Source organism: Chiloscyllium plagiosum, unplaced genomic scaffold, assembly GCF_037043375.1.
Source record: "Chiloscyllium plagiosum isolate Xiang-an unplaced genomic scaffold, Cpla_swu_hap1 HiC_scaffold_37, whole genome shotgun sequence".
NCBI lineage: Eukaryota > Metazoa > Chordata > Chondrichthyes > Orectolobiformes > Hemiscylliidae > Chiloscyllium > Chiloscyllium plagiosum.
Window position 1 is genome coordinate 15,177,134 of NW_028270175.1, and position 25,476 is coordinate 15,202,609.

The 25,476-nt window shown below is 41.6% G+C and overlaps 1 protein-coding gene across 5 annotated transcripts in view; it reads left to right on the plus strand.

The window, feature by feature from the left end:
* Positions 1–25,476, plus strand: part of tp73 (tumor protein p73) — a 241,559-nt gene that overhangs the window by 132,955 nt on the left and 83,128 nt on the right. The window lies entirely within an intron of this gene.

A 25,476-nucleotide genomic window follows, 5' to 3' on the forward strand; every position in this document is an offset into this window, starting at 1 on the left:
AAGAATAGTAGAAAGACACAGCGAATTGAAAAGTTGTTCCAGATGTTTGGTACTGAAACAATTTGCTGATGTAGATTAGGAATTGTATTACATTGTGAATAAATACTTGATAGCTATCCAATAATATAAAAAATCTCATTTTATTTAGCCTGTTTTAAAGTCTTACCCTTGGGTTCTGATGAATATTATTGCTACTAGACATTGAGAACAATTCCTTGATTTCACATACTTGGTAGTGAAAGCAACTGTCATGGGACAAGAAGTCAGAGAGATGTTTATGACTGTGTCTTGATTCTCCAACCTGTGCTCCCTGCATGGTTTGCTGGGAGGGCCCAGCCATCTACATTACTCTTGTCACTCTGCTTCCTGGTTCTTAATTTGCTGATTTTAAACCTAATTCTCTATTTATACAATCCACCCAAATTCAATTTATTTTCCCCAATCTCTCAATTGTCTTGCCTGCCCTATATGCTATGAATTGAATTTTGTAGGTTGCTTTCAAATTGTCCAAAGACAGGACAAAGTCCGTTGGAATACTGAATTAAATGAACTAAAAAAAATTTACAGGAAATTGTTGAATTTTCTTTTCTCCCCCTTCTTTCCTCAAGTTTTTGATCTGAGAGAGTTTTATAAGTGCCAGTAGCTCTTCAGTTACCTTGTTTACATGGCCATTGTTAATGCATCTAACTAGATTATTAACTAATATGGTGTCTATCCACATACAGATTCCAACAAGACCCATTGAGATCAGGAACCAAAACCTTGGTTCATGGGCACTGCTATCAGTTGGAGCAACCCAACTGTTGCATTAGCAGAATTTGGCTAAACTCAGATTAAAGACCTGAAGCTCTCCATAACTCATTCATCCAGAGTCCTGGTTATTTCTACAACTGTAACCCTTCTGCTCCATCATTGATTGTATATTGTGTAAAACTATTGCAGAATAGGCACCAGACAAAGCATGGCTAAATATTTTTAATCACAAAAACATGGAAAATATTAGTTGTTTAGATGACAAACCAAACCCATCAAATCAAGATACCAATCAGGACTGAAAATAGCGTAAGAGATTAAATAAATCACAAAGTAACACTTCGGTTAACACCAAGCATGTATTTTAAAAGATGGAATCTAAGAGCATGGAAGGTTGACAGAGACAAGGAATACAACAGTTTGAAATCTAAGGAAAGGAAAATTTACAGTGGGCGATATTGTTGATGTTGAAATCCACTCAGCACACTAAGAAGGGTTAACATTTAAAATTATCTGTAATTCGGGAAGAATAGCTGAGAGAGCAACTTATTGCCAGGGCACATCAATGATTGGCAAGAGCAATTAGAAGTTCTTCAGTCTGTGAACACTTTTTTGATGATAATAGAAATCTAATATTTGGTTTAATAAAACTAGGCATAATGGATAAAGCAATTGAATATGGATCTTCAATTTCTGATGGAATTTGTTCATGGAATGTGGATGTCATTGCCTTGATCAGTATTTATTGCCCTTCCTTGATGCCCTGGAGAAGATGGTGCTCAACTGTTTTCTTGAACCAGTACAGTCCTTGGGTCCAGGGACATCGACATCATTGTCAGGGAGGGATTTCCAAGAAATGTGACCTCATGACAGTGAGGAATGACAAAATAGTTCCAAAACAGGAATGGAACTTGGGTATTCCCATTCATTTGTTGTCATCGCCCTTCTAAGTGGTGGGAGTCATGGGTTTTAGAAGATGCTGTCAAAGGACCGACCCTTGATGAGTTATTTGTGGTACATACTGCTGCTACTATGCATTGGTTCAACTTGTCTCCACATCATAAATCAATACTATGACTTTGAGATGAAGCTCCTAAAAATCTGAGTGCTTGTGTTACATTTAACTAAAGATCAATTAAAGGGCCTTATTAATTTTATCAATATTTCAGTTAAGTTAGATCCAGACCGGATTAGTTTGTGAGATGAGTTTATAAACTAATATCACTGCTGATTGTAAAGTCGTTTTGTAATTAATAAGTTGGGTTGTTCCAGCTTTAAGATTTTGATTCTGGATTAGAAAGAATAGCATCAGGTCAATGCATAATTTGCAGGAAGAAGAAACTATTTATATAAGAAACTATTTATATAGTGGATTTCAAGACCATAGGATGTCTCAAAATGGTGTACAGCCAATGAAATACTTTTGAATTCTGGTAATTTGTAATGGTGAAAATTCAATAGGCAGTTTGTGAAGAGTGAACTCCCACTGACTGCAGTAGTTTAATATATCGTTCAGTATAATATATAATCAAAATGGTGTTCAGAGGTTTGGGTGAAAAAAAAATAGAACTTTTAACAGTGCTGATGCAGGAACAATGGAGTCGAGAGTGTGTTGCTGGAAAAGCACAGCAGATCAGGGAGCATCCGAGGAGCAGGAGGATCGATGTTTTGGGCCAGAGCCCTTCATCAGGAATTGACCTAATGACCTCCTTTGTGCAGCAGAAATTCTGTAATTCTCTGAAAAATCACACCTCCAACAGTGCAGCTTTCCCTCATGACTGCATTGGTGTATCAACTCTGTATTTGTGATTCAGTGGGACAGAAACCACAACCTTCCAACTTAACTGACACATACACAGTAATGTGATACTGCAAACTGAGTTCACTTTGTTACAATGAGAAGAATGCACTGATAGCCAAGCCCCACTATTCCATCATTAGACTATTAGTAAAGATGCTTTGATTCAATCACCAAAATGGCTAATTGATCCCTTTTTACTTCTGCAGAGAATAAAAGGCACTTTTCATCATGTTTCTTTCTAAACTGAAATTAGTCCATTTATCATAAAACATGTTGTACTCTTTAAAGCAAATGGCAAACACTGGTTAACATCTGAGCTATAATCTCGAATTAGAGATGTACCCTTTTTGCTCAACAACAGACACACACAACACAAAAGAAAACAGACTCTGCAGAGGTGATGCTTTGATAAAAAGGGAAAAGTTACCACTGTTCAGCCAAGGGTCCAAAAAATAGAATGTGATGAATCCTGACAGTGCCGCTGACTTCTTTTCAATGACATCGAATTACCAACAGCCATCGATTGATGGTGGAATTTTAGTTCAGATTGATATCAAGCAAATTATCACAATTCTGCTTTTCAGGGTATATAAGGTAATGAGAAATACTGATATTGGAATATTTCAGTTTTCTGAGATGTTCACATGAGAGCAGGAGAAAGAGACTTGCAATGCTTAGGATGCTCTTCTTTATGACTACCAAGGTTTGCAGAAATAGAACTCCAGTCCTGAAAAGGTTGCTAGGCAACTATCAACATATTGAGGTGTGGTGGTGGAGGAGTGGGTCTGGGAACACAGCTTCAAATCTCACCATGGCAGCTGATGAAATTTGAATTCAATAAGATCTATAATGTCGAGCTGGCCTAATAACAACTATGTAACCACTGTTAATTGTTGTTCAACTGATTCACTGATGTTCTTTAGGGAAGGAAATCTCCTGTGCTTGTCTCGCCTGATATTATTTAACACTCAGCAATGTGAGTCTTAACTCTTAATTGCAAGTTAGGATGGGCAATCAATGCTACACGAGTGATGCCCACATCCTATGAACAAACAAAAACATGGTTCCACAAGGTCTTTTCCCTTTCCAATTAAACAAGGACCTATCTTGCATATTTTTAAACTATTAGTTTGTATTTTTCTCTAGTCTTTTGACTTCCTGTAAACTTCCTGCAAGTAGAGTGTAACACACAATATTTTCCAAGAAAACACATGGTTAAAAACCAGTTTCAATCCAGAAAGTGTCCAAGTAGTTTGATATTTTTCACATAGTCTATGAATGTAAATATGTATTCCCAACAGTTTTATCATCATGCTGCAAGAGCTATCACATCTGTAAAGATTACTCCGACGTCTTGAGAAGCAGCACTTTAATAATGAAAATGCCATCTTTCTGGAGTGGCTTAACCCATCTCTGTAGTACAGTAACTCAGTCTTGCATTCAATCACTTATGCATATCTTTCCTACTAGATGTATAAGAAATAAGAGTAGGAATAGTTCAAACAATCCTTTGAGCCAGTTCTGCCATTCAACACTTTCATAATTGATCTTCTGTTTCAACTCCACTTTCCTGTCCACTCCCTATATTTCTTGATTTCCCGAGAATCTAAAGTTTTGTAGTTGAGGGCAGCCACAACTCTTGCAAAGAATGCAGAAGATTCATAATATTGTGCATCACAGAATTTCTCTTCATCTCAGTTCTAAATGACCAACCGCTTATACTGAGATTAGGCAATGTGTCCTAAATTTCAGTAAGGCAAACAGCCCCTCAGTGTCTATCCTGATAAGCCCCTTCAAAATCAAAATCAGAAATTACTGGAGAACTTCAGCAGGACTGGCAGAGCAGTTCTGATGAAGGGTCACTGGACCTGTTGACTGTTTTCCCTCCACAGATGCTGCCAGACCTGCTGAGTCTCTCCAGCAATTTCTGTTTCTGTGTCAGATTTCCAGCATCCACAGTTATTAGTTTTATTATTCCTTCAGAAGCACTTCAATCAGATCACCTCTTATTCTTCATAACTCAAAAAACCTAGGCTCAATTTAGTCAGCATTTCATTATAGAACAATCCTCTCATCCAGAAATAAATGTAATAAACCTTTCCTGTACCACTTCCAATGCAAGTATATCCTTCCTTAAACATACAGACTATAAATATGTGTAGAAATCAATTTGCAAAGAAATCCAGTCATTAATCTATATGACTTGCCTCCATAGTACTTGTAGCTGCCTGCTGGACAAGCAAAGTAATCCAATCTTATTCTGCAAGCAGGATATAATTGGCATTTTTACTCCAACTATTGGCAGAATCTCATGTTCCCACAAATTTAATTGGCCTGTATTCTCACATGCAAAGTTCTCTATTGTGTACCAAAAAGGTAATAGGCTCATGTGGCTTAATATGTGGTATTTTTGGCAAGTCCCTGGATAAATTCAATTTGTTTTGCACTGTGGGTTTTCACAAATAATTACCCTTGTCCTAGATATCACTTTCTCCTTCTGTTTTCTTCCCTACTCTCCAAAAGAGGTTGTACCATTAAATCGACAGAAACTTTGAGCATCAAATATTTCATTATAGCCTAATTCTGTGCTCATCTGACCTCCATGTATACAGATTTAGATGTCTTAGTGCTAATAAAGAGCAAGAACAGAGACTCCGCTCAATACTGCCGCACATTTGATACAGGGGTGCTCACATTAGCTAATTCACTGCATATCTGGCACCTTCAGATTTCTTGGACTCAGTTACGCACAACTTTGGATAAGCAAAGGTGTATTACAACACTGTATCACAGGTGACTCGGATGGCTGGATGGCTGGTTTGCAATGTAGAGTGACGTCAGCACAGTGGTTTTAATTCCCGAGCCAGCTGAGGTTACCATGAAAGACCCACCTTCTCAACTTTTCTCCTTGCCTGGTGACCTTCAGATTAAACCTACTACCAGTCATCTCTCACAAATGATAGAGCAGCCCTATGGTCCTCTGGACTACAGTGACTTCTGCTTTACAGGTGAGTAATGTTACCCTGAAATGCTAATATCATTGTTGTATCCTCCTGGGAGTTAAGGTTTGATATTCTGCATAGATGAAATCTTGAAGTGATATACCTCAAACCATGTTCAAACTGACATTAAAACATAATTTACTAGGAAGAAAAGATTGGGATTCCTTCCAACTCCCTATCCTGCAGCCCCCACCCCTCCCCACACCACCCACCCCCTCCCACACTTCCAACATGATGCAGACTTTTGCAAAACAAATTCTGATTTACCTCCTCTTTTATCCTATGCTTTTCAAACCACAGGTCTTGTGCACTTTAGGCCCTTGTCCTCATCTGAACTTTTCAGTAAAAATAATTTGTGACATGCGATTTATACAAGAATATGAAAGAGCCAAACATTCATCAAGACTTAAATAAGTTCTTCAGACCAGATGATTATTACTGCCACATTCTAAAGTGAAGCAACTTCATTTGCTCAGTAAATTACGTTGCTGCTCGAGGGCATTTGTTCCATCTGGTATAATTAGATTCTGGGTTATTGTTAATTCAGTCATTATTCCAAGATTTGATCTCATAATCCAGTCTAGTATTGAGGTAGTGCTGTTCTTTGGTTGAAGTAGAAACCCACAGTCCTGTTTGCCTGTTTAGATAAATGTGAAAGATCCTTTGACAGTTACTAGAAGAGGAGCAAAAAGGTCCATGTTTTGAGCAACATTCCCTCTTAAACTACCATAAATAAACTAAATGTTCATTTAACTCATTGTTTTGTGAGGAAGTCTTTGTGTAGGTTGGCTATCATTTCTACCTACCTAATAGTCACTGAACTTCAAAAATGAAATAATCATACAAAGTATTCTGAGAAGTTTCAGTGGCTTTATGGTGTACAGTCCCCAGCATTTATCAAGTAAAGCTTCACACTTATCAAGTAAAGCTGCTGAAATCGGGCAAATGACACTAACCATTTGCCATAATCATTAAAGCCAATTATTGATGTGTCATTTGTAACTCATTATGCACACTAAGCATTTTGTACAGCCTTATATCTTATGGTGGTAAACACAGTTGATATTTGATTGTATGGTCCAGCAAGACATGAGAGGTAGAAGCTTTGTTGTGTTAATTTTCACAAATTGCCTCTAATCATCAGGGTAATGCTGTTAACTTTTGCACTCTTCCAACACGTTCCAGAGATTAGTAGTGTGCCAGTTTTTGTTGCACAAGAAACAATGTTATTCAAGTTTTCATTTTGTTTGGTTTAAAAAATTGATTACAAAGCTTGTATTCTCTTGACTTTGGAAGAATAGAAAAGTAATGTAATCAAGGTATTTAAAATTAATTTAAATGCAGTAAATAAATATAGAAAAAACATTCCTCTGATGGTAAGATTCATAACAAGAGTTTTAATCTTAAATTAGAACTAGGGCTTTTAGAATAGAAATTACGGAACACCTTTTCACATGCACAACAGTGGAAACCTGGGATGTGCTCCCTCAAAAAGTTTGAAGACTGGAATTGAGATTTTTGTTGGACAAGGTAATCATGGAATATGGAATAAAGATGGGTAAATGGAGTGAAGTACAGGTCAATCATGGTCTGAATGTGCAGTCGGTTACTGTGTTTCCATTTGGCATTATTAACCTGTTGCTTCTGACATGAGTAACTTCATAAGTGAATTACCTTTGAATTAAATTTCACTGCTGAGCAGCAGAGGGCGCCATTTGATTTATTTCCACCCAAATAAATCTGCAGGCATTTAGTCTGTGAAAAAAACAGGCTTGTTATAAACGATTTGCGGCATCAACTTGTGTATTGTTTGGGGTGGGGGACAATGAGAAAGAGGGTATGGGATACCAAATCTCAGTTAAAGTACAGGATAGTTGTGGAAAGGAGGGAATTGCCAAAATATTTGTACTTACATTCACTCTTATTTACACTGTGTATATTATCTGTCTTGAACTTCTTTCTACATTTTTATTTTATCTGAAGTGAAATAAATTGAGATTTAAAAAGCTGCAATTAAATATCAGAAAATGTTGCAAATACGCCACAGGTCCCTGAACGCCTGTGAAGAGAAAAGACTAGTCCACTTTTTAGGTAGATCTTAAAGATCTCTATGAATCTATGACCTCTGACAAAGGACTAAACCCTCACTAATCTGCCTTTTAAGTTTTTCAGTACTGACAGATTTGCTGTGTACTTGTGGTATTGAATGGGTGAATTTAAAATATATAAGACAATTTTATTTCAGGTTTGATACATAAAGATCTACCAGAGATGACCTGCAATGAACATAGATCATAGGTATAAATGGAGGCCATTTGGCTCAACATGCTTATGCCATCACATTGAAAAAGCTGGGTTTATCATCCATGTTCTTTCTCAATATAGTTCTGCAATTCTTTCTTGTTTACATATATGCTCTATTTCCTTTTCAAAGGTTAGTACTGAATCTGCATTCATGAATGTTTTCAAGTAATTTGTCCTTATTTACTATGGATACAGTTTTGTTTTAATATTTTAAGAAAGCATTTAGTGGCATTAGAAGGAGTTCAAAAGTGATTCACTACGCTAATTCCTTGGATGGAGAAATTGATTCATCAAGAAAAGGTAAACAGATGAGATTTCATGATTCACAAGAGTTTAGAAGAATGAGAGATAATAAAAGATTCTGAGGGCGCTGTCAATGGGGTAGATGTTGAAAAGGTGTTATTTCTGTCATCAGGGCAATTTCAAACTGGGAAGCATAGCTACAGAATAAGGAGATGCTCATTTTAAAACTAAGATGCAAAGGAGTTTCTTCTCCAAGAGAAATTCTTCATCCAGTGAGTTATGGAGACTCGATCATAGAGTATTTAAAGAGGAGGTAGATGGAATTTTGAAATATTGGACAGTTGAATGCTATGAAGAACTGGCATATAAGAGAAGTTGAGGACTGGGTAAATCAGATGTGATTTTATTAAAGAACGGGGCAAATAGTCTCCTCCTCCTATTTCTTATGTCCTGTGCATAATAGTGTTGTAATGTGGAAATAATGACAGTCATTTTGCACACAACAATCTTCCTTATATTTCATGATAATAACCAGATTATCTGTTTAAGGTTATATTTGATGGAGGAATGTTGGCCTAGATGTTAGGAAAAGCTACCTTGTTCATCCTTGAAATAGTACCATAAGATTTTTCAGTCCATCAGAGAAAGCAGTTAGGTGTTCAGCTTAATGGCATAATTGGAAGATGACGTGGCAGGAGAAAGTGAGGTCTGCAGACGCTGGAGATCAAAGCTGAAACTTTATTGCTGGAACAGCACAGCAGGTCAGGCAGCATCTAGGGAACAGAAGATTCGACGTTTCGGGCACATGCCCTTCTTCAGGAATGAGCAGAGAGTGTTCAGCAGGAGAAGATAAAAGGTAGGGAGGAGGGACTTGGAGGAGGGGCGTTGGAAATGTGATAGGTGGAAAGAGGTCAAGGTGAAGGTGATAGGTCGGAGTAGGGTGGAGGCGGAGAGGTCAAGAAGAAGACTGCAGGTCAGGAAGGCGGTGCCGGGCTGGAGGGATTCGGCTGAGACAAGGTGGGGGGAGGGGGGATGAAGAAACTGGTGAAGTCCAAGTTCATCCCCTGTGGTTGGAGGGTTCCCAGTCGGAAGATAAGACGCTCCTCCTCCGACCGTCGCGTTGTTGTGGTTTGGCGGTGGATGAGTCCAATGACCTGCATATCCTCGGTGGAGTGGGAGGGGGTGTTGAAATGCTGTGCTACAGGGTGATTGGGTTGGTTCGTCCGGGTGGCCCAGAGGTGCTCTCTGAATCGCTCCGGTCCTAGCTCCCCGCCCTGCCGTGTGTTCACCATCCCTCCGGACCTGCCCCTCTCTGAGGATGAGAGATCAGTCCTCAGGAGGGGTCTCACCTTCGTTCCCACACGTTCTCGGGTCAATGAATTCAATACACGGAGTGACATTGAACGATTCTTCCGCCGCCTTCGCCTCCGTGCCTTCTTTTTCAATCAAGACCCTCACCCACCCTCTGACGACCCCTTCTCCCACCTCCAACACACCCCGTCCACCTGGACACCCCGTGCTGGCCTCCTACCTGCCCTCGACCTCTTTATTGCAAACTGCCGCCGCGATATTAACCGCTACCTGAACTCCCACACCCCTCCCACCCACTCCAACCTCTCACCCTCGGAACGCACAGCCCTCCACTCCCTCCGTTCCAACCCCAACCTCACCATCAAACCAGCTGACAAGGGAGGCGCAGTAGTAGTTTGGCGCACCGACCTCTACACCGCTGAGGCCAAACGCCAGCTCGCAGATACCTCCTCCTACTGCCCCCTTGACCATGACCCCACCCCCCACCACCAAACCATCATCTCCCAGACCATCCATAACCTCATCACCTCAGGGGACCTCCCATCCACCGCCTCCAACCTCATTAGTACCACAACCCCGAACCGCCCGTTTCTACCTCCTGCCCAAAATCCACAAACCTGACTGCCCCGGACGACCCATCGTCTCAGCCTGCTCCTGCCCAACCGAACTCATCTCCTCCTACCTCGACACGGTCCTGTCCCCATTAGTCCAAGAACTCCCCACCTACGTCCGTGACACCACCCACGCCCTCCACCTCCTCCAGGATTTCCGCTTCCCCGGTCCCCAACGCCTCATCTTCACCATGGACATCCAGTCCCTGTACACCTCCATCCCCCATCACGAAGGACTCAAAGCACTCCGCTTCTTCCTTTCCCGCCGTACCACCCAGTACCCTTCCACCGACACCCTCCTTCGACTGACTGAACTGGTCCTCACCCTGAACAACTTTTCTTTCCAATCCTCCCACTTTCTCCAAACAAAAGGAGTAGCCATGGGCACCCGCATGGGCCCCAGCTATGCCTGCCTCTTCGTAGGGTATGTGGAACAATCCATCTTCCGCAACTACACTGGCCCCACCCCCCATCTTTTCCTCCGCTACATTGATGACTGTATCGGCGCTACCTCGTGCTCCCACGAGGAGGTTGAACAGTTCATCCACTACACTAACACCTTCCACCCCGACCTCAAATTCACCTGGACAGTCTCGGACTCCTCCCTCCCCTTCCTAGACCTTTCTGTTTCTATCTCAGACGACCGAATCAACACGGACATCTACTACAAACCGACCGACTCCCACAGCTACCTGGACTACACCTCCTCCCACCCCGCCCCCTGTAAAAACGCCATCCCATTCTCCCAATTCCTTCGTCTCCGCCGCATCTGCTCCCAGGAGGACCAGTTCAAAATACGCACAACACAGACGGCCTCCTTCTTCAAGGACCGCAATTTCCCCCCCGACGTGATCGACGATGCCCTCCACCGCATCTCCTCCACTTCCCGCTCCTCCGCCCTTGAGCCCCGCCCCTCCAACCGCCACCAGGACAGAACCCCACTGGTCCTCACCTACCACCCCACCAATCTCCATGTACAGCGCATCATCCGCCGTCACTTCCGCCACCTCCAAACGGACCCCACCACCAAGGATATATTTCCCTCCCCTCCTCTATCAGCTTTCCGTAGAGACCACTCCCTCCGCGACTCCCTTGTCAGATCCATACCCCCCACCAACCCAACCTCCACTCCCGGCACCTTCCCTTGCAACCGCAGGAGGTGCAACACTTGCGCCCACACCTCCCCCCTCACTTCTCTCCAAGGCCCCAAAGGAAACTTCCATATCCGCCACAGATTCACCTGCACCTCCACCCACATTATCTACTGCATCCGCTGCAGCCGGTGTGGCCTCCTCTATATTGGCGAGACAGGCCGCCTACTTGCGGAGCGATTCAGAGAGCACCTCTGGGCCACCCGGACGAACCAACCCAATCACCCTGTAGCACAGCATTTCAACTCCCCCTCCCACTCCACCGAGGATATGCAGGTCATTGGACTCATCCACCGCCAAACCACAACAACGCGACGGTCGGAGGAGGAGCGTCTTATCTTCCGACTGGGAACCCTCCAACCACAGGGGATGAACTTGGACTTCACCAGTTTCTTCATCCCCCCTCCCCCCACCTTGTCTCAGCCGAATCCCTCCAGCCCGGCACCGCCTTCCTGACCTGCAGTCTTCTTCTTGACCTCTCCGCCTCCACCCTACTCCGACCTATCACCTTCACCTTGACCTCTTTCCACCTATCACATTTCCAACGCCCCTCCTCCAAGTCCCTCCTCCCTACCTTTTATCTTCTCCTGCTGAACACTCTCTGCTCATTCCTGAAGAAGGGCATGTGCCCGAAACGTCGAATCTTCTGTTCCCTAGATGCTGCCTGACCTGCTGTGCTGTTCCAGCAATAAAGTTTCAGCAGATGACGTGGCAGCACTACTCATCTTTATTGCACTAGTGTATGAGCCTCTGATTATTTTTATTTCATTCAGGATATGTGGGTGTCACTTAATTAGCATTTATAGCCCAACCTTATTTTCTCTTGAGAATGTGATTGTGAGCAGTCGTCTTGAACTGCTGTGCAGGTACTCCCACAGTGCAGTTTAGGAGGAAGTTCCAGGATTTTGACCTAGTTTCAGGTCAAAATGGTGAGTGGCTCGGAAGACAACTTACAAGTGATGCTGTTCTCATGTATTCACTGCCCTTCTTCTGGAGGTAATGTTTATGGCTTTGGAAAATGCTATCTGAGGAGCATTGGTGAATTTCTCAAGATTGTACATACTACTGCTTCTGTGTATCAATGATGAAGGAAGTTAATGTATGTTGCCAATCAAATGTGCTGCTTTGTACTGGGTGTTTCACAGCTTCCTAAGTATGTTTGGAGCTGCACTCATCCAGGTAAATGGGGAGTGTTCTGTCATTCCTGTGGCTTGCAAACAGTGGTCAGGCTCTGCAGAATCAAGATATTAGTTACTCACTATTCCTAGCCTCTTAGTTAGTCTTGTAGACACAGCATTTATATAGCTGGTCCAGCTCAATTTTTGATGAATAGGAAGATGTTGATAGTGGGAAATTTAGAGATGGTAATGCCTTGAATGGCAAGGGTTGATGGTTAGATTCTGTTTTGCTAGAAATGGTCATTGTTTTGCACCTGTCAACTCAAATCTGGATATTGTCCCGTTTTTGTTGTTGGGTGTAAATTGCTTTAGCATCTTAAGATTAGTGAATTGTGCAGTCATCAGCGAACATCCCCACTCTGACCTTATGGTGGAGAGAAACTCATTGTATGTCTATACTCTGGCTTTCAGAGGAGTATTTTGTCTTGGTTTTTTTATGAAGAAAGGTTAAGATAGAAGTGGCAAGCAGTCTGCTCAAAGCCAATAAAGTAAACAGCTTGTGAGGCCTTGGTTTTTATTAAGGTTGGAACAATACTTGAATGGGTGGGGTCAGGCTCCCAAAGAACCAGGATTTTAGTTTTAGCTTCAGCAGTTGCTGAGATCTTGAAGCTGGATGTGGAAGCTCTTAACACTCTATCTGTTACAGCTAAAAGCTGGGGTTCTCTTCCTGCTGTTGGAATTGCATCTGAGACAATCTATTTTACAATATTTGCTTTTATCAAGGATGTGTTCATAGAATGTTATTATTATTTTGGAACAGTTAGTTAATGGTAGCTAATATATATATTATTTTAGTTAAGCATTTCCATAGATTTACAGTTAAGCCAGATATTTTATTTTTATTTTGTGTGTATTTTAACTGTAGTGTAAAAATAAACTGTGTTTTGCTTAAAGTTGAGTAGTTTGACCAATTGAACTGCATCTGAAAAGCTGCACCTTATACTTCAAGATAAGAAAAAGTTAGTGTCTAGGCTATCTTCTTAGTATATATTTATAGGAGGTTTGGTGTGGTCTGTGACAATTGGTAAAGCAGCTGAAGATATTTGACCTAGGACTCTACACCAAGGAACTCCTAAAATCATATTCTGGAGCTGAACTGACTGATTTCCAAAAACCACAAGTACTTTCCTCCTGACAAGATATGACTCCAGTTGATTCCTGTTGACTCTGGTTTTGCTCCTGCTCCTTGATGCCACACTGGATCAAATGCAGCTTTGAAGTCAAGACCTTCACCTCAGCTCAGGAGTCCATGTTTGAACTAAGTCTGTAATAAGGTCAGGAAATAAGTGGCCTTTGTGGAACACAAACATCAGTGAGTAAATCATGTGCTGCTTCATGGCATTGTTGATTATTCCTTCCATCACTTTACTGAATATTAAAAGTACATTGATGGCAGGTTGGGAGTTCAGAGTAATTACATGAGATTGGATCTTTTGGGCAATTTTTCACAACTTCGCATAGATGCCATTTTGTAGCTGTATTGGAACACTTGGCGAGGTCTGTGGCAAGTTCTGAACTACAGGTCTTCAGTGCTGTTGCTGGAACATTGTCATGGCTCTTAGTATTTGCAGTATCCAGTCTATTCATCTGTTTCAATATCACATGGAGTGAATCAAATTGGCTGAAGATTGGTATCTGTGATGCTAGGAACTCCAGACAATGCTGAGTTTGATCATTCACTTGTCACTTCTGGCTGAAGACTATTGCAAATGCTTCAACTTTTTCTTTGATGTGCTATTACTCCCCAGTCACTGAGAATAGGAATATTTTTGTGAATCATCACACTTCTGTCTCCCAGAAGTCGTCTTTCAGGTTGTTTCCTCTCTTGACCCCTTTTAGTTAGAGTTCATTGAGATTAGAAAATTGTTTCTTGTTGTTTCCCTTTTTGATTTGAAGAGGTGCGAACCTTTCATCCAATGGTGCAATGAATATTTGATGAATTCTGTCCTTTAGCCCAATGAGTGAGAGGGAGCCCAATGAGTGAGAGGGTGCACAATGTTAAAGCATTGTAGTTCCTTTTCTTTCTTTCTTTATTTTCTTTATTCTTTCAATGAACGCAAATATTGCTGTAAGACCAGCATTTGCTATGCATTCCTACTTGCCCTTCCACTCAGTGACCTGCTAGGTCATTTCAGAAGTCAGTTAAAAGTCAACCATACTCCTGTAGGCCAGACTAAGTCAAGATAGCAGATTTTTGTTTTTCTAACTCACTAGTGAACTCCATATGCTTTTTTAACAATTGATGGTATTTGTGATAGTTATAAAACCTAGCTTTATATTCTTGATTTATCAATTTAATTTAAATTCTCATGTTCCCAGATTATTAATTTGTGTGTATGCATTATTAGGTCAGTAACAATACCACTATGCCTACGTATTCCATACAATTCTAAAAAGCTGGGGTTTGAGCAGTACGCATATATGGTATGGCTTCATCGCACACTCAAATAGCAGTGAACATAGATCATTGCTGACTCTTGAATTTGAGAGCATGTAATGGGACAACTGGCCTCAGTGTATGCACACTCATCACCTCCAAGGCTGTTTCCTCTGCATGTATATGCTTGCATCTGTGTTGCTGCCTGGGTGGAAGTTATGCAGCTGATTAATACCAGCTTCATTGTCTGGATCATTGCATTAATATCATCAACTCAAAGCCAGCCCAGCCAAGAAGAAGGGACAAAAGGAAAAACATAACATTCAAAGAAGTGTCCCATCCGAACAAGAAGCCACACAGCCACCTTAGACCTCTCCCACCCCTATTCTTATTTGAATAGCATTGGAAGTATAAGTATTCGCCCTGTTGACTGAGTTTTGACTTCAGTTCGACAAGTCTCAACAATGTATTACATTAAAAAGGTGTTAGCGCACACACTTTCTCACTGTAATTTTTTTGTGGTGGAGCTGTGAGGGAAAGAAGAGATCATTGTACATTTTTGCAACAGTTAATATGATGGATGAAAGAAGGGCATGAATTCATATAGCACCTTCTGTATTCTCAAGACATCCAAAGCACTTTGCAACCAATTAGGTACTTTTGATGTGTAGTCACTTGATATGTCAGCAAACCAGCAACAATTTGCATACAGCAAGGACCAACAACAGCAATGAGATAATGTCTCGATTATAATTCTTATGTTTGAGGAATAAATATGGCCAAGATATCGGAGAGAACAACCACACAGGATACAGCTACCGGGTCTTTTGAAGATCTCATGTGTAAAACAGATATGGCCCCAATTCGTGGTCTCATCCAAAAGTTGTCACCCCTGACAATATGAAGCATCCCCAGTACTTTGCTGGAAAATCAGTCTGGCTCTTCTGATACAGAAATAAGTGTTATCAACTTAGATGAACTGATGTAGAACCATTTATAATGATACATGTTATATTTTGTATGAATTCTTCAACTTTACTTTCCACTTCTACTGTAACTAATCATTTCAATTTTCTAAGAGTATAGATCTTTGTTTCTACCTGCACTCCTACTGCATCGAGTCATTTTCTTTGACTTTTACCCGAGTTCCAATGAAAATCTGGGATTTCAAAGGGTGGAAGATCACTTCTATTTTTAACTGCATTTTCAGTTCTTAATTTTGTTCCAGGCATGCTATGGAGAGGCAGTGGTGTAATGGTCCTTCCACCAAACTGGTAATGCACCAGCCCGGGCTAATGTTTTTGAGGACTATGTTCAAACCTGCCATGACAAGTGGTGACATTTGAATTCAATAAAATCTGGAATTAAAAACTCAATCGAATGGCAACAATTGAACTATTGCTGATTATCATAAAAACCCATCGTTACCTAAGAAAATCTGCTGTCCTTACTGGGTTTGGCCTATATATGATTCCAGACCCTCATGTGACATAGTTGACTCTTAACTGTCCTCTGAAATGCCCTTGCAAGCCATTCAGTTTGTTAGGGATGAGCAACAAATGCATGACTTGTCAGTGATGCACATATCCCATGCAAAAGTAAAAATAAATCATCTACTTCGGAGAGTGTAATTAATCATATAAAAGGAAAAGTTGAAGAGTAATCACTGCCTCAACTCCAGTTAGCTAAGCTTTCATCACTAAATTACCACCTTACGTTTTACTACAATCTTACATTCTGCTCTAATTTTAAACAACGGCGTTTATTGAAGCTGACTGTGTGTTGAATGTAACACCAGCTGATAGATCATCTGAGTAGATTTGCAACTTTCATTCTACTCTCCACATCACTTAAACATATATAGAAACATTAGACAAAGTTGGTGGGTGGCACGGTGGCACAGTGGTTAGCACTGCTGCCTCACAGCGCCTGAGACCCGGGTTCAATTCCTGCCTCAGGCGACTGACTGTGTGGAGTTTGCACGTTCTCCCCGTGTCTGCGTGGGTTTCCTCCGGGTGCTCCGGTTTCCTCCCACAGTCCAAAAGATGTGCAGGGTCAGGTGAATTGGCCATGCTAAATTGCCCGTAGTGTTAGGTAAGGGGTAAATGTAGGGGTATGGGTGGGTTTCGCTTCGGCGGGTCGGTGTGGACTTGTTGGGCCGAAGGACCTGTTTCCACACTGTAATGTAATCTAATCTTAAAAAAAAAAGTGTAAAAGAGAGTTATTAGAATGAAACAAAATCTGGAGAGGATACAACAATTACACGAGACTGAACAGGCCTGGAAAGAGCTTATTTTTCTGGAAAAGAGTAGGTTAAGTCTTGAGATCTGAAAAGTTCAGAAGTTGTGGATTTTACCATTTGTGAGAGAGACTAAAATTAGGGATCACAAATATAATATTGTTATCAATATGTCCAATAAAAAAATTAGGAGAAATTTCTTTACTCAAAAGTAAATGGAATAAAAAGCGCTGCCACATGGAATGGCTTAGACAAATAATTTTGATGCAGTTAAAGAGTAAAGTATGAGGAAGAAGGGAATGAAAGTCTAGGCTAATTTAGTTAAATGAGGAAGAATAGAAGAGAAAGAAATTAAAGTATCTATTTATTGATAGAATGTGATGAAGTAAATAGAGTATAGAAGCCTCATAAGAAACATGAACTCGAGCTCAAGGTTAGTTCAGATAGTAGGTTTCTGTGTTATGAATTCTATGTGATCTAAGCAAGCTCAGATGGCCAACAAAAGAATATGTCTACACTTTAAATGGACTAAGTGGTGTCCCTGCGAGTGTGAGAATTGAACTTGCATTGAAGACTTAAAGGTTTGAGCTTTGAGTCCTACTGTCCTAGTACCTGTAGTTGACCAGCAAGGCTTGCCACAGTCAGCTGTTAACTTAGAAATCAACCTCATAATTTTCACACATTCTTCCTGCAGGGATAACTGAACAAACATGTCCAACTAAAAATATTTGATCATGAAATGGATTACTCGTATGATTGTGCAAGTACCATGTGATGCAGAATCCAAGACAGCATGCACTTGTTGCAGAATTCAGCAACAGAATCATACAGCATGCAAAGGAATAACTTGGTACATTATGTTTATGTTGGTTCTTTGAAACCATATCCAATTAGCTCTGCCACCCCCCCCCCCCCCCCTGCATTTTTTTTCCTCTGAAAGAGTGTTTTTGTTTTTCAAGTAAGTATCTAATTCCTGAAATGGACTCAGTCTATGTTCCGGAATAACTGGTAATACCACTGTAATGATTGGAACGAGGTCAGTCAGATGGATCTCATACTATATAAGTTTCCTGATTGGGTTGTTAACCTGGTCCAATCAGAGAGTTCTGAGTGATGGATATAAACAGGAGTGTCGAAAAAAGAAGAAAAAAACAGGAGTGTTGGGGTTCCAGTCACTTGAGCAGCAGGCTCTAAGCTAGCTGGATCAATGTCATGTACTGGGCACATGTAAATAAAGGGTGACTCGGTGATGGGATACTGGCCTTCGCAGAGTTATTTCAGTGGTGATGAGAGAAAAACATACCCCTGAAGAGATTCACTCACAGCAGTCATCTTTGAATTGGGATAGGCACTTCTGGCTTCATGCCACTATTTGGGAGGCTTGACTCATTTGATCCTGCTGTCAAAGATTGGGCCAATATGTGGAAAGAATGAGGTTTTTTTTTCGGGCAAATGACACTGGGGCAGAGAAAATGTGACAAGTAATGCTCCTAAAATCTTGTGGATCCACAGCTTTTTCAGTTATTAGAAGCCTAAGTTTCCTTGAGGCACCAGAATCTAAAACTTTGCAACAGTTGACTGATTTAGCTAAGGAATATTACAACCCCACACCTCCGGTAATTCTGAGATGCAATCGGTTTTACTCAATGGTTCGATAGCCAGGGAATCTGTGTCAGGAATTCTGATGAAGTTAAGACGACTGTCAGAGGCATGTGACTTTGGGTCAACTCTAAGTGAGATGCTGAGAGACACCATTTGGTACGCGGTCTTAATGATGTGATTAAGCGCCGACTAGCTGAAACCAACTGAACTTCAAACATGCATTTCAATTGGCTTTATGCTTACAAAATGCAAGTAAGTGCAGCATATGAGTTACAGGGTATGCCAATGGAAATGGACACCCTCACCAGGCCAACTGAGCTTGGGTAACACCACTTGAGTAGAGGCAAATGGATAGTCTCATTCAGGGCATATTCTGAACAGACGGACTCTAAATCAGCCCATGGCAAAACCCCAAAACAAAACCAAGCTTCTAACAAATGGTTAAAATTTTCTCAAGAATCCAGGCCAGCAGATCATTATAATTGCTGCCGGTATGTGGACTCGCAACAACAAAAGCACGCCACTAGGCCTGAATTGAATAAGAGAACTCATAGACTGGTGTGCAGGAGAGTGTACGCCCTGGAAAGTCCACCTACAGCTGGTTTGGAACAGTTAAATTGCTTAGCAACTTGCAAATAAGAATCAATCAAAATAAGCATCTGGCTAAATGGTCACCAAGCTCTAATGGAGGTCAATACTAGTACAGCTGTATCAATATTTGCAGAAGCAGCCTTTACCAAAATTCACTCTGGATTGCAAACTTTACATTTGCATCAGACCTTGGCCAGGTTAAGAACCTATACCGAGGAACCGGTTAAAGTTACAACTTTGGTTCTGATTTCTTATAAGAAGCAACTGGTTCAATTACCACCAACTTTAGTAAAAGGCTCGGGCCCAAGCTTGATGAGGTGAAATTGATCGAGAAAGATTCAACTTGAATGGCTCAACATTTTTGATTAGGAAATAGCTGCCTGTGTGAAGTTCTATTTAAATACCTTCAAGCTTTTCATTAGGGGTCTAGAAACTATCAAAGGGGCCAAGACCACCTTACATGTTGGCCAAGAAGCAATTTCATGGTTATGCAAGGCCTACTGAGTGCCATTTGCCTCACATGTAAAAGTAGAGGCAGAAAGTAGGATGCTGGAAAGCAAATGAATCATCAAATCAGTACGATGTGCAGAATGGACAGCACCAGTTGTACAAATTGTGAAACCTGACTGGTCAGTTTTCCTTTATGGGGATTTCAAACAAATGGTAAACCACTTTTTGCAACTGGATAAATACCCAATCCCTCACATTGAGGACTTGTAGTTAAAACTGGCAGGAGGACTATCTTTCACAAAGCTGGACATGAATCATGTGTATCTGCAATTGTGATTGGGTGAAACTTCCCAGAAGCGTGCTACAATTAATGTCCATGAGAGTTTGTACCAATATGTCTTTTGCAATATCCATGCCTGTGTCATTTTCCAGCGGACGATGGAGAACATTTTACAAGGTCTACCCCAGGACATGCTAATAGCCAGGGAGACTAATAAATAACATTTCGAGAACTTGGACATAGTGCTTAAATGTTTCGCCAAGGTGGGTAGACACCTTAAGAGAGAAAACTGTGTGTTCCAGGTAACCCCCTAAGTGGACCTGCCTGAGCTACAGAGTCGACAAGACCCAGTTATACCTGTTGGAAGATGAAGTGAGGGTGATCAAAGGTGCCCTGGCTCCTACATCTGTATCTTGGATTAGTGAATTATTACGGCAAATTCAGAACTCACCTCGTCTCCATCCTGGCACTCTTCATCTGCTATTGAAAAAGGGTTAGCATTCGAAATAGTCTTGAAGCTAAGATGTACTTAGCCTTTAGGGAAGTGAAGAAGCGACTATCATCATCAAAGGAGACAGTCTCATAGCCAATATGTAGACTTTAGGGAAGTGAAAAAGCAGCTATTGTCATCTAAGTTGGCAACTATGATCATAAGCAAGATGTGGTACAAACATGTGATGCCACCCCATACAGTATAAGGGTAGGTTGGCTAACCAATGCCCAGCTGAGAGGTGATCACTCAATTGCTGTAAAGTATGCTTCTCAGACTTTATCTGATGCAGAACACAAATATGCCCAGATAGAGACTGAAGGTTTGGTGGTGATCTTTAATGTGAGGAACTTCCATCAATACCTTTATGGATGTAAATGCATAATAGTAACAGACTGTAAACCCCTGCTAGGGCTAACTCAAAGAGGACAAGGCCATGCTGCCCATAGCTTCAGGTCGAATTCAATGGTGGACTCTTATTCCAAGTGCATGCAATTAAAAGTTTGAACACCATCCAGGAGGACAAGTGACAAATGCGCTTGCCTTGAGCTGTTCCCATTTGCAGGTCACTGCTGGTGGTGCCACCATTGGAAGAGTCTGTTCCGGTTTTAAACTTTATAGACACCTTCCTGTCACCGCTGAAAATATCAGACTGTAGACACAAAAAGATCCTGTCCTGACAAAACTAAAATACCTGGTGGTGATGGAGGAAACAAAAGGGCCATCACAACCAGAACCATTGCAACCAAATCTTTCTGGACCTACTGAGACCAGGTCACTGTTATGGGAGGAAAGAGTAATTGTCCCGAGCAAAGGATGCCACCAGATACTGGCTGAACCCCTCTGGGGATTTCCAAACTAGACTTTTGCAAAAAGTTATGTCTGATGGCCATGATTGGATGTCAACATAACCACATCGGTGGGAGAGTGCCCAGAGTGCCACCGATAAAAGTTACTGCCAGCAGCCTCCCCACATTCATGGGAATTGCCGGTAAAAGCTGGGCTCAGTTATACGTCGACTATCCTGGTCCTGTCATGAGCTCAGTTTTCAGTCATTGTGGATTGCCACACAAAGTGATTGGACATGCATAGAGTTCATTCAGGGATAATGATTGAAAATTTGTGAGCATCCTTAGCAATACATGGACTCCCAGATATGTTAGTCAAAGACAACAGGCTATCATTTACCAGTAGGGATTTCGAGTATTTCCTAAACTCGAATAGAATTCAACATCTGGCGGAAAAAGCAGCCCAAACTCTGAAGATAGGCTTAAAGAAATCGCCTTCACTCAATACCAAACTGTCCCAGTTCCTGATTATAGGACCACCCCTCGTGCAATTACAGGGGCAGCTCCAGCAGACAGGGACAAGGGTCTCCACCAAGTTAAACCTGATCTTCCCAGACCTGGCAGGGAGGTTGAAACAGCAACAAGAAAACCAATACTGGATACAAGGCTCCTCTAAGTGAGGAAGACAATTTACTTCAGGGGATGAAGTCTGGTGTCAAAACCACAGGAATGGGTAAGAAGCATGGTCGACGTTAGATCGGGTGCCATGATATACAACATTGAGGTCGGAGAGGCGGACCTGAACAAGCAGATGGACCACAGAAAAGCTCTAACCTCGCAAACGGGAGCAAGGGCAAAACATACCCGGGACCCTCGGAACATTCAGCAAGACTGTCAGAACCTGTTAGTTCACCTCCTCCATCTAATGTTCAAGAAACTAGAAATGCCCGAGGACGAGATGGACATGGTTGATTTTGCAGCCTTGAAGCCATTACCGCCTGAAGAATATGAATTTTGGCCAAGACGCTCCGGGCGCAAGAGGCAGGATACAGACCAGTACACGCCACCAGTATCTGAGGCAGTGTTAGAGAAATTAGGCCTGGTGTGAAAATGCCCCAGAAGAAGTTACAGAATAAAGAATGGGCCTATGTCCCAGGACTCAGGGCGGCAGGAATGTGATTTGAACGAAGTCAGCCATGTGGATCTCATAGAAAATGTGTTCCCTGATTGGGGCTGTTAATCTGGTCCAATCAGCCTGTCAGATATAAAAAGGCATGTGTTCTGTGGAGTCCGTGGACCATGTATATATTGGGTGTGGGTGCTTGCACTCCCTTTTTGGTTTCCTTAAAAACCTTCTTCTCTGTTTTTTGGTTGCACTTCAGTCCCACGCTCCTGGTCTTTGGGCACTCCAGTGCAGAGGGGGGGAGGATAGGTTGGAGGAGCTCCTCGTGGGTCTGCTTCTGGGCCTGGTCAAACTGGCCATAAACAGGTCCAGGCAGCAGGCCATGGAGGGGATTGTTAGGTCCGATTGCCTGCCACTCCTCCACGGTTATGTCAGAGCCCGGGTGTCCCTGGAGAAGGAGCACGCAGTGTCCACCAACACCCTTGAGATTTTCAGGGAAAGGTGGGCACTGCAGGGAGTGGAGTGTATTATTTCCCCCTCCAACTCTATTTTGATTTAATCCCTGCCCTCCCCTTCACTGTTTGATCATGCAGCATTGCCCTCTGAGAAGGGCACTGCTTGCCACTGGCCACTCAAGTGTTTCCTTTCTACCTGGTGGTGGAATATAAATAAAGATTTACACACTTGTTGTTTTTCACTGTGTCTGATACCTGTACACACATGACATGGGTAAAAAAAAGAAACAAAAAGCTGGCATGTGTCAGGGGCTCTGTTCACGCTCTGAGCCGGCTGTCAGCGAGCTGGATCACCATTATATACTTTACCCTTGTAAGTAAAGGGTGACTTGGTGACAGGATACCGGCCTTTGTGGAGTTATTTTAACTAAAACACGAGAAACTCCTATTTTAATTTTAGGGACTGAAGACCCAATGGAACAGATCTTTTACAATACAGTTGTTTTACTCCCTGTTTTATAAAAAAAAATCAAAGTGTCCAATTGTTTTGAGAATAGAGATACAATGTCATTGTTGGGTTTTGGTTACTGCACCCTGGTGAAATGTGTCATACACTGCATCAAAAATGCATTCTACCTGTCGCTTTATTCTTGTCTCTTCGTATTTTTCCACTCTATCCCAGATCTTATTCACTCTCCCCGAGCAGATCCATACTGCCACGATAGGAAAGAAAATGTCACTGGCTTTTCTTCCACAACTGGCTGTTCGTTGAGACCATAACCCTTGCCTTTATGACAAACTGGTCAAGATTGGTATCACAGTGTGTGGACGCTGTGCCTATTTTTAAGAATGAATGGGATAGTGGCAACATGATGTTTAAAAAAAAATTACTAATCATTTTGCATGAAACCATCAGATGGAAATCTGAACAGGCAACAAAACTGGTTGCTAACACCAGTGCTCCTTCAAGACTCCATTACTTGATCATGAAGCCAAAACCTAGTTGGCTATATCTTAATGGCAATCTGAAACTTTGCGGCCTTCCTGCCTAATTTCAAAGTGGTGTTTTCACAGCTAGGATAAGTGCCAAACCTTGTTCTCTGTCAGTCTGTCACTTAAAATCAAAATCAACCCAGTATTACAAACATAAAGCAATACTTTGCTTTAAGTTCATGGGAATTGTTGGCTAGCCAAGCATTTATTGCCCATCCTGAATTGCCCAAAGGGCAGTTCAGAGTAAACCACAATCCTCCAGGTCTGGCGTCAGACATATGCAATACCAGGTAAGGATGGTAGATTTTCCTTATTGTATATTATAGTTTGTGTATGTTATGTCAGGACAGTGTCCCTTTACAGGTGAGTCACATGACAATAGCAAGTGTTCAGACAGGGTTTTTTCAGACTTGATTGAGCTTTTGCAGAGTGTATAGCAGCTTCAGAACATAAAACTCCCTGTTGGGCTGCAGCAGATGACAAGTTGAATGTTCCTAGTTGTTACTGGAGCTTAATAATACTCTAATAATATTCTTCCCTAAAGGGCATTAATGAACCAGATGGGTTTTTACCACAGTATGAAAACTTTTTATTCCTTTTTTTAAATTATTGAATTCAAATTCCATCATTGGCCATGGTGGGATTCAAATGATTTGCCCAGAGCATATTAGCCTAGAGTTCTGGATTACTAGCCAAATGATATTACCATTGTATCACTGTCACATCTAAATGACCCTTCTGTTTCTATCCACCCTCTGATGCCCTCAGAAGTAGTGACAATGATCCTCTGAATATAGTAAATGGGCCATATTTAATGTTGTCAGGAAGACCCCAGATATATTTGTTAATTGATTTCAGTCACAACAGTTGTTGTCATGCTGTTAGTAACCTCACTGTTAAGGGCAGCATTGTGGCTCAGTTGTAAGCACTGTTGCCTCACAGTGCAGGTACTCAGGTCCGATTCCATCCCTAGGCAACTGTCTGTGTGGAATTTGCACTTCTTGTTCCACACGGGTTTGTTTTGGTTTCCTCCCACAGTGCAAAGATATGCAGGTTATGTGGATGGGCTATGAGAAGTGCAGGGTTATAGGGATATGGTAGTGAGGTGGGATGCCCTTTTAAAGGTCAGTGTGGACTCGATGGACCAAATGGTCTGCTTCCACACTGTAGTGATTCTACATTGCTGAGCTGAGAAGGAAATTCTTGTTGAATATAGTCCCTCCTAGTTTGTGAGTGTGTGCATTTGGTGAATGCAGATTGCGATTGGCTTTGATGCATTGCATGGCAGAAAAAACCTGCTCATTTGCAGAGTCTAGGCTGCCACTTGAGGACTGACCAGTGAAGTGAAGTAGCAGAGAGATACTGATAACTAGGGAACAGTCTCAAGCCAAATCCTCAGTCTGTTTGAGAGAGATTATTTTTAGGAATTTCCAAAGATACTTCTTTGATTTTCTTAAATTTTTTTCAATTAACCATTCATCTGAACTTTACAGAAAATTTTAACTCATTCTTAAATCCAAAATGTTACTTAGCCCTGAAGGAAAAATTACATTGAATGATATTTGTACTGTCCTTAGAGTTACATGATTAAGACACAAAAACACCCTGAGCAATTTTACCAGTTGTTTTTTTTTGCCACAATCGTCAAACATTTATAAGTAAACTGATGGCCAAAAACTGTATTTAGTGTAACGAAAATTTTCAGTGACCATTGGTCAGACAAATGAGCAAGTG